The sequence below is a fragment of the Triticum dicoccoides genome, chromosome 1B (assembly GCF_002162155.2).
Source record: "Triticum dicoccoides isolate Atlit2015 ecotype Zavitan chromosome 1B, WEW_v2.0, whole genome shotgun sequence".
NCBI lineage: Eukaryota > Viridiplantae > Streptophyta > Magnoliopsida > Poales > Poaceae > Triticum > Triticum dicoccoides.
In genome coordinates, this window is record NC_041381.1 from 588530449 (window position 1) to 588541014 (window position 10566).

General features: G+C 39.9%; 1 pseudogene; it reads left to right on the forward strand.

Annotated features, from left to right (window-relative positions):
• Positions 1–4158: 4158 nt before the first annotated feature.
• LOC119350658 lies at positions 4159–9469 on the forward strand (annotated as a pseudogene).
• The last annotated feature ends 1097 nt before the right edge of the window (positions 9470–10566 follow it).

Consider the following 10566-nt stretch of genomic DNA (forward strand, 5'->3'; position numbering starts at 1 on the left):
GTGTTAGATCTTTTTTCTGTTAATAGATTTTTTTTCTATTAATTTTTTCATAGTATGTTTGGTGATATTATTGTTAATAGATTTCTTTGTGATATTTAGATTGTGTTAGTAAGTACTATAATTGAACTAGCTAGTTAGAAAAATATAATTACTATTTTATTTAGATTTTTTGGTAATATAATTAGTTAGAAAAATATTAGTTAGTTAGAAAAATACTAGTTTATTTTTAGTAAGTACAATATAGTAAGTGCTACTTTGTTTTTAGTAAGTACTTAGTAGTTGAACTAGATAGTTGATTTAATTAATAAAGCTACTTTATTTAACTATATATAGAAGTACGTAGTTCCCGCATCGACGTCGGCGATGCCTATCCCGCATCCTCGTTGTCGTCGACTCGACGGTGGAGGCCTGCTTGATCAGGGCCATGTTCGGGATTGGGCTCCGCCGGGCTGGTATTGGGAGGTGCTACCTTCTGGGGGACGTAGGTTGGTGAGGAGGCAACCCGTTGTTGACCCGATCCTTGTTTGGTGGCGGTCGCGTGGGCCAGTGACGGTGCCAAGGCTTCCGGACACCGCAGAGGTGGTACGTCACCGTGTCAGCGAGGAGGATGAGCACGTCCGTCGCTACATGCATGGTTGCGTTGGAGGGCAGGTTCGACAATACCTGGCAGGTTCTTTAGGGATCTCACTGGAGCTATGATCCTGTGATCGTTCCTTATCTTTGGGTGTCCACCGCCCGCGACGATACCCGTCGGGCGCTACGGTTCTAGCTGTATTAATTAGCGATGCTATATGTATGATAGTATTCGAGGAGTATTCGACGATGTACGGACACAAGAGATGATGTACTTTTGGTTATAATTGAATGCATGCTAATTTGAATACTACTTTATTTTACGATTTGGTTTTGTTTATTGAATGCTCATATTGGAAAAGTACTCCTACTTTGAATGCTAAAATTGAAGAGCACTCCATGCAGAAATCTAGGAGCCCCCTCCATCATCCACGCCGTCGTGGGGGTAGCTTCTCCTTCATTCCCGTGTGCTAGACAATTTGTTGTAATAATGCACTCGGGAATGAAAGGAGGAGCTACATACCATCACCGATAGTCAACCCATGATTAATAATAATGATCTAATTTAGGTTTTTTTAGTACATATATTTAATATTTAAATTATGAACATAGGCCGGAAATGTCGTACTCATCGGACGACGAAAACCGCCCGGGGGAGTGCGACTGGTGCCACGACGACCGAGGTATCTGCGACAGGTTCATTGAGCTGGACGAAGATCGGCGCTTCAGCATTAAGCTCGAGGAGACCTGCGATGTTCATACGGTACGCAACGACCACAATAGTTTTTTTCGTAATTGAGCACGACTTCAACTATTTTAATGTGTATTTTTCATCTTTTTCAATTCGACTAGCTTATCCCATGCTTTGCAAGACGCTATGTCTTGGAGAGGATGGGTTTTGAAGACCATGAAATTATGGAAACCAAAAAAATTATCCTAAGTATCCATCATGGTGTGGATTTTCAAGTAAAGTTGTACAATGCTCAGAGTGTAACCAATTTTGGTTGCAAAAATTGGGAAGCACTTTGCAAGATGTATGGTTTTGATGAGGGTATGCTTGTCACCATGGATCTTGGTGATCCTACAATCGTGCAAGAAAGACCTACGATTTTCGTCCTTGTGGATACACCTTCAATTCTTGCCTCATGTGAGCTTAACATAGTTATTAAGTAATTTATATTGTTTATTTCAAAATAGTTGACAACTTATTTCCATTGACAGCTTATTTTCATTCTTCAAAGAATGTGCGGAAGATGGTAGACAGAACCTACTACACCGAAGGCTCCGAACTAACTTATCAGGAGAAAAATCATCTGGTCGGATTTTGTACTGATCTTGAGAATTACAATGTCTACAATCGAACTCCTCAATATTATGGTCAATACGTGCCACTAGTGCACGTGTTGAACTACGGTAACTACCATGGAGATATCCTGGTAAGATTTTTTTACTATTACGACATCCGTGCATCTTTTTCCACACTTCTAAAACTAGTACATTATTGCTAACTACGAAGTTATTACTATGTTTTTCAACAGATAATCCCGAATGATTGTGTGCCTCATCTGATGTATACACACGGCAGCCTTCATGTTTTGAACATACAACCAGGTCTTCCTACGAATCTGAACTGTCCATACCGGGTTTCTAAAACAAGTGGAGACATGACAATCAAAGAATGGAAAAAATGTATGGACAGTCGTAAGGAGCTTCTTGGAAGCAACAATCAGCGAAGGGCAAAAATTGGAGACAGGATGATCGCCATTCTTCATAATGGAGAGTCCCTGTCTATATTGTTTTATGCTATTTTACCTTAAAGGTGTGTGTCCTACCTGATACTGATGATCATGTGCTAAGAACAATTATGTAGGGTTGGGTTCGATGACTATGAGGATGATGATCATATGACTTATTATTAATAACGAGTAGAAGTTGTATGATGATGCATGATTAGTAGGACTTGTTATTATATATGATGATGTATGATGCGAGCATGCATGAGTTATTATATCAGCTGGTGAAATGAACATATATAGCAGCAGCGTTGGTAAACCAAGGACGAAGATATAAGAGAGGACACTTCTCTCTATTAGCTAGCTAATAACAACCTAAAAATAACCCCCAAAACATCTAAAGCAGCCACTTTTCTAAAAAGAAACATGGACTTTTGGTCCCGGTTGGTGCCACCAACCGGGACCAAAGCCCCCCTGACTGGGCTCGGCGCACAGGGCCATGTGGAGGCACATTGGTCCCGGTTCGTGTTTGAACCGAGACTAATGGGTGGAGGTATTAGTAACGACCCATTAGTCCCGGTTCATGAACCGGGACTAAAGGCCCTTACGAACCGGGACTATTAGGTGTTTTTCTACTAGTGTATTGTTGTCATTTCCTACAAGATGAAATAGTTTAAGTTACATGCTAATCTACAATTTCTCATATATATATAGTTGCCAAATCTCATTGAAATCATTTTTTCCCTTTATCTACTTTAGCATAGCCTTACATGTTTTACCCATATTGTAGTATTTTATTAAAACTCCTTTGTGATTTGGGGTACTTTAGATGTGTAATAGAATTCGGACATCTTTGCCTTTTGAACTATTATGTCATCTCAATATTTGTCATTTTCTTAAATGCCTTGGATGTGAGATCAAGATTTTTGTAGTGAATGGAGCACTAATAAGGAAGTAGGGTTGTGAGGAAGTTAAAGGAGACCGGCTCGGATTCTAGAGAGGAAGGTTGCAAACAGGGGAAAATAGATAAATGACAGAAAAAAATGGTCAAATGTTTGAATTTCATGTAAATTAATAATAGTAATTTGGAACAATAAGCAATTAAGTTATTGCCCGCGCAAATTATTGAAACAGGCCAAAAAGGAACTAATTTGCTTCAAGTCGTTCTGTATTCGTATACAAAATAGTAGTGGTCAAAGCTGCATCTTTTCAGACCATGCATGTTGCATGTCTAACACATTATGTTTTAGAATGAAGGCGAATAAATGGGAGGAAGCTTTTTTGTTGTCTTACTTCTCAACAAGGGTAAATTTTCTTTTATTAACTTCATAAGCAATCACAAAGATCTACTTCCTCCGTCCAAAAATACTTGTGATCAAAATGGATGAAAAAGGGATTCATCTAGAACTAAAATATAACTAGATACATCTTTTTTTTATGACAAGTATTTTCCAACGGAGGGAATATATAACAAATAAGTCCCGAACATATATTCATACGATGTTTCATGTTTTTAGGCATGCTTATTATATACAAGCACAATGATAGACATCGCAAAAAAAAAAGATATACATCGCAAAATGAGAATCTCTTTTTTGGAAAAAGGGGAAATGAGAATTGATTTGAACGTCTCAATGCCCTTGCATTTGCGAGGGTCAAGGCCAATGTGCTAGTTAAACTACGTACAATGAAACATCAAACATGAAGCTCACAAAGAACATGAAGCCATCCGTGCATGCATCACTGGACCGATCGATCAGACTGCCGGCAAGAGCAGGTTTCCCTACTCATCGATGCCGATGTATATCTCGATCCGCATGCATGCGGCTCCTCTCTTCTCACTTTCCCGCGGATGCTTATCCAGAACCAGCGCGCCATGATCGTCCTGGCCCTGCTCCTTGCGTACTTGCTGCCATTTGGCGATGCCGATCCACTGGGACACCTCTGCGGCGTCACCGGCGGCGACTACACGGCCCAAAGCGCCTACAGGGCCAACCTTGAGCTGCTATCCGCCGCGCTCCGTAAGAACTCCTCGTCCGCCCTCTTCACCAAGGGCTCCGTCGGCGCGAAAACATGTTTTAGAGCCTATGCACCCGGGTACTCCTTATCCAACCACTCATTTCTGCATCAAGATTCGTGCAAATAATTTTCTCTTTTTTGTTTCTCTCATATAGAACATGTTTTTGTACTTTCAACTTTGCAGCACAACAAAGCTTTCTATGTAGAATGTGGGATAAAACTTACAGATTTTTTGGTCCAACATAAATATACAAAATGAGATTTTTTTGATTAAAAAATCTTATTTTTCATATTTATGTCGGACAAAAAAATCTGAAAGTTTTATCTCACATTCTAGTTACAAAGTTATGTTGTACTGCAAAGTTTGAAGTTCAAGACATGTTTTATATGAGAGGAACAAAAAAAAGAAAATTCCATGTAATAAGGTAGTTGTGTAGCACAGATCTCAAAGCAACATTGGAGTGTTAGGATAGTGAGGCCCGGGTGCATAAGCTCACAGAATCTGCATTCTCCGTCGGCGCTGCCCCGGACACCGTCTACGGCCTCGGGCTCTGCCGCGGCGACGTGTCCGCCTGCGGCGACTGCATCGGCGCCGCGTTCGGCGACGCGCAGCAGCTGTGCGCGTTGAACAAGGACGCTCGTGTCCTGCACGAGACCTGCGTCCTCAGCTACTCCAGCCATGACTTCACCTCATACGGCAGTGATGCCACCGAAAGTTTACTAGTGGTCGTCTGGCCCGACGACGTCAAAGTCAAGCCCATGCATCCTGGCAACGACGAGAGCGTCGTCAGTGATATGATCGACGAGACCGCCATGATGGCGGCGTACAGCTTGACGACGGCGAGGTACGCCACCGGCCGCGTCGATGTCAACAGCACCGGCGCCTCACCGGCGTCGATCTACTCTTTGGCGCAATGCAACCCAGACCTGCCGCCTGATGACTGCCGGGACTGCCTCGCCGGCATCAAGAAGATGTTCGTTGGGACATACTCTAGCTCTAGCTCCGTCGTCAGCCGGCAAGGTGCATGGGTTGTCGGTGTGTGGTGCAATTCCAGGTACGGTACTCACCAGTTCTACCAAGGCCAGCCCATGTATATGAAAAGCATTGGATCGTCGGGTGTTGGACGAAACGTAAGGAACACAACGACACACACGACTGCGACGCCGTCGCCGGCGCCTGTCGTTCTGCCAAGCCAGATATACAAGAGTAAGCAAATTACGAACACGCATCTTCCTGATTTCCCAAAACTAGCAGGTGTTCATAAGATAGGGGTAGTACTCTTAATTTGATGTTATTATACTCCCACCATAAATGTACTTGAGCCCACAGACAATGCAGTTAAGATGATCCAAGGTCGAGACCATGATAGATCGATTTATGCTTCTTTAGTTAAAGAGAGAGAGAAAAAAAAAAGATAAGATATCTCTTGTCTCTTCGAGAAAATAGTATTACTCATGTCAGCGCTCATAAAATAAGATTAGCGATAGTCTAGCAAATTTCGCTCCTATCGAGGGTGGAACCATGACTTGGATCGGCTCTTGTCCCTCTATTGCGGTTGAGCTAGCCTCTGCTGATTGTAATCTTTTGGCGGTTGAGTTATACAATATTTTCATTCGCAAAAAAAAGGTAAACGTTTTTTACGAGTCAATTACATTGATGGTGCTATAGAACTCGGCGCGAACGGTCATTTTGATACTAGAAGTTGCAGTGTACATTGAAGTGGTGCAAAAACTTAGCTCGAACATGCAATGGTATATGGAATCTACACTGATATTAATAGAAAAAGATTTCGGCCAGGTTTCGATGTACCCAAGCCAAGTTTTTACACTACTTCAATGTATACCACAACTTCTAGCACCAAAGTGACCATTTGCGCCAAGTTCTAGCACCACTTGTGTAATTGACTCTTCTTTTATGTCTCCCACTCTCTGTTTCTCAAAGTCTGCAGGCCGTGCCCTCAGTCACATCGTATCATCCCAATCGTCCCTAGAAAAATTTGAACCAGACAAGAGAGTTGCATGTATTATACTCCCTACTTCTACATACATCCGTTTGATCGACAAGTAATTCCTGATGAAGTAATATAAAGATAGCAATCGTTCCTAAATTAAGGATTACAAACTTGATGTGTACATAGATGGCAGTATGCAACATCAAATTATTCAATTAACCATTTGTACCCATGTCAAATCTTTTATGCTACTCCCTCCGTTTCAAAATAGATGACTCAACTTTATACTAACAATAATAGTTAGTACAAAGTTGAGTCATCTATTTTGGAATGGAGGGAGTATATCGTAACTTGAAGATTTTGGTCAACGCCATTATCGTCCCTCTACTAGCAACTTTATTCTGCTTCATTGTTTGCTTTGTATTGATCAGAGCACACAAGAAAGGTAAGTTTTCGAGATGCTATACTGCTATCAGACACTCCTTGCAATGCGTTGATCAAAATCTAACATGCATTTTTGTTTCTATATTCAGAAAGGGCTGGCTTGCAGGACAAGCCTAACATAAATGTCAACGAAGATGAATTAGTTTGGGGTTAGAAGGAAGGGATTCAGAGTTCACTTTTTTCGACTTCTCGCAAATATCGAATGCTCCAAGTAACTTCTCGGACGAAAATAAATTGGGACAAGGGGGCTTTGGCCCTGTATACAAGGTAAAATGGAATGGTGTGCAAATGATAAAGAAATACCATACCATAGTTGCAAAAGAACTTATTCATCATTATGTCGGTCTGCAAAATAGATGACGTTGTAAAAGCTCGCACTCAGATTTTTGTAACTAGAAGTAGTCAATACATTATAAGGTATTTAGATTGGTCTAGTGAACATAACGTCATTACATTCTTCTTAAAAAATATAGAGACAGGATTTACAACACCCGGGTGCCCCTACACCCTCTATGAACAATAAATTAAAAAAAATAAAAATAAAAAAAAATCTGAAACTTTGGGACATCGAACATCATGAAACTTTTGATGATCTTACAAAGTTTTAGCTAAAAACAACACTCCAAGAGCACACAAATAAAAAACAAAACCATTGTTCAAAGTTTATGTACATTTTTTAGCAGTGATTTTTTTTGGGTGAGGGCTCCACGAAGGTTATTTGTTGCTGAAACTTTGCAGGAACATCAAAACTTTGATAATCTTTGATCCCTGAAAGTTTCAGATTTTTTTTATTGTTCTCCAATTTTTTGGGAATTTACTGTTCATGAGGGTGTAGGGGCACCCGGGAGCTGTTAGACATTTCTCTAATAATATAATTTCCATTTTTTTCATTTTACTAACAAACTCATACGAGATGTAACGGTCAAATTTACATGTTCGACACATGTCCAAAATGATATTATTTATAGAGAGTTCTATCTTATAATTACGTCGTACCTAAGTTTACATTTTATTCAAATAATGTTGATTGTGTTTATGCATGGCTAGCCTTGGGTTACGAGATACATCCAGCTCTAAAAAAACTGAAAAGGGACATCATTGACCATTTTTTGACCTTCAGGGCCAGTTTCCAGATGGGCGGGAGATAGCTATTAAGAGACTTGCTTCAAATTCTGGACAAGGTTTCACAGAGTTCAAAAATGAAGTCCAACTCATAGCCAAGCTCCAGCATACAAATTTGGTTAGGCTCTTGGGATGATGCTCTCAATGGCGGGAGAAAACGGTGATATACGAATATTTGCCAAATAAGAGTTTCGACTTCGAAAATCCAAATCGGTGCCCAGGCTCATCTGCTCCCGATCAGAAAAAAATTCAAAAAAAATACTAGAAAAATTAAAAAAAATCCAATTTTTTTTGGGTGGTAGATAATTTGATGCGTGAGATCCGCTTCAAATTTCAACTCATTCGAATATCTGAGCAGCTCTCGGCAAAAAAGACAAGTCAGGTCAAAACAGTGCGTGAACAGTAAACTTTTTTTACAGACCCTGATTTTGTCTTTTTTGCAGAGAGCTGCTCAAATGTCCAAATGAGTTGAAATTTGCAGCGAACCTCACGCATCAAATTATCTACCATCCAATTTTTTTTTTGCAATTTTTTTGGTATTTGTTTTGATTTTTTTCCGTCAGTGTGGGTGCAGCTGAGCCCGGGAGCAGAAACGCCGCACTCGACGGACTTCTTTATTTTTGGTACTACTTCCGTCTCTCTAAGAATGCCATCTTGAGATATAATTTCTTGACTTTTCTTTTAGATGAGCCATCACTGACTTCCTAACTGAAGGCATGTCATAATTTTATATGTATGTTCAACTTATTAGCAGATGACACAAAAAGGGCTTTACTAAAGTGGAATAAATGCCTAGCAATAATTGAAGGCATAGCGCAAGGGCTTCTATATTTGCACAAACACTCTCGGTTGCGGGTCATATACAGAGATCTGAAAGCAAGCAACATTTTTTTGGACAATGAAATGCAACCTAAAATTTCAGATTTTGGACTTGCAAAGATATTCAGCTCAGATGATATTGAAGGAAATACAACAAGGATTGCTGGGACATAGTAAGTTGTTTCTACATATCAGTCCATGCTGATTTCAACACAAGTTCGGAAAATACATTAATATGTGTCCCATTTGGTACTTCCACTGTTTCAGTGGTTACATGGCTCCTGAGTATGCTTCTGCTGGAATCTTCTCCACCAAATCTGACGTATTCAGCTTTGGTGTACTAATTCTTGAGATAATTAGTGGGAAAAGAAACTCAGGTTTCAACCAACAAGGGAGCTTCTTCAACCTTCTTGGATACGTGAGTCTTCTTTGTATCTAATACATATATTGACACTAAGTTTGTTTTATGAAGTCACATTAATGTATTCTATAATAAAATTATTGAAGGCATGGAAGTTATGGAAGGAAAAAAGGTGCCTCGAGCTCCTAGATGCATCGCTGGTTTTGGATATTTCTTCATCAGAGATAATGAGATGCGTTATATTGCACTAAGCTGGGTGCAAGAGAATGCGGATGACCGGCCCACCATGTCAGACGTGGTGTCTGTTAAGCAGTGAGAGCATGACCCTTCCTGAACCTAACCATCCGGCCTATTTCCAAGTAAGGGTAACAAAGGAAGTAGCGTCAATAACTCCAGAGCCATCAAGCAGTAATGATATGACAATATCCATGCTACGTGGTAGATAGGTTATTGTTAATTATTTAAGATTCATTATATTGTTTGAAAGGATCATTTTGTGTATCTTTTTTTTCTGGCGCGGGAATTTTTTGTGTATCTCCCATACATATTAAAAAATAATGTATGCACTATGTAAATTGTCATTTTATTGTTAGCTTACCAAATCACACAGATTCATGAGCTAGTCTATTGATGGAGAATGGACATTTCGTGAGTATAATCTATTAAGATATTACCCCCTATGTCTGAAAATACGTACCAGAGAAATGGATGTATCTAAATATATTTTAGTTCTAGATATATTCAATTTTATCTATTTCTTCGGCAAGTAATTTCAGACGGAGGGATAGTCATCCAATGGGAGAGACTAGCTAGGTCATCAGGTGTGATTTCGGTAGTTTTCATTTAAAAGTATTGCGACTATGTGCACCTTCAAATGTAGAGGTTAGAGGAATCCTCTTTTTGATTATTAACAAAACTAGCTTAATGCCCGTGCGTTGCCACGGAATAAAAAAATCGATTTTACCCATCAAATCATAGTACTCAATGTTTGATGTGCTGACTTTGATCCAGAAGTGTTCTCCACTACAAGTCTTACAAATATTTGGATGAGAGCTTTATGAAACTTTGAAAGATTACCATGTGCACAACATTGATGAAGCAATATAATCCAGAAATTTGCGTATAGTCCTTTGCTCCAACCAGAATAGAACAAAAACATCGTTGGAAGAAGGCAGAGAGAAATACAACCAATAGATTCATTTTCCATATGTGCAATACAAACAAAATCTCCATGACATTCATATCAATGTAGGAAGGCTCCATGACAATGGAGACATCAGCTCACATATCAATCTCCATGATGGAGTTCCAACTGAGTGTGTTGTTGTCAACATCATCATCATTGTTGGTTGAGAATGGCAATGCAGGACATAGGGACCACCAGAGGAAACACCTGAAGGAGTTAAGGGGACACATTGAAGAACACTCGTTGCAGCACATCCTTTCTGATGTTCAGAGTTTCAGACCAGCAAGTAAATGTGGTCAATTTCCATTCATCGTTCGAACCGATCATGCTCAAACTTCAAGGTTCTACAGAAACATT